Here is a 456-nt window from a genome sequence, read left to right on the forward strand (position 1 = left end):
GCCGGGCCGCTGCCGGAGGCAGGCGGGAAGAGCCTGTCCCCACGCGCTGGGGCGGAGCTTCCCGGGAGAGTAACGGGAACCGACGCAGGAGCGGGTGGCCGCTGTCCCTGCGCCCGACTCAGTACGCAACACGCCCTTCCATCACCTCTAGCAAAAATAACGTCTGCGGGCGAAGTGGACTGGGGAGATCCGCGAGGCGCGCCCGGCCCTTCAGGGAGCTGGAGGGGCTTCCCCCAGGGGTCTGGGCGGCCCACACGGCGCACACGGAGCCTTTGAAGGCTACGCCTGGCCCAAACGCGCTCCACGCCGACGGGAGGTGTTGGCGCGACAGGGGGGCCTCCACGCGCGCCAGGGCGCTGCTGGACGGCACGTGCAGTCGCTGACGCCCCGCAAGCACGCACCCCCGGACCGCGTCCCTTGAGGGGCTCCCGGTGCAGCTCCCGGCTGGAGGCGGGG

The sequence above is a fragment of the Tupaia chinensis genome, unplaced genomic scaffold, assembly GCF_000334495.1.
Source record: "Tupaia chinensis unplaced genomic scaffold, TupChi_1.0 Scaffold000374_1, whole genome shotgun sequence".
Classification (NCBI taxonomy): domain Eukaryota; kingdom Metazoa; phylum Chordata; class Mammalia; order Scandentia; family Tupaiidae; genus Tupaia; species Tupaia belangeri.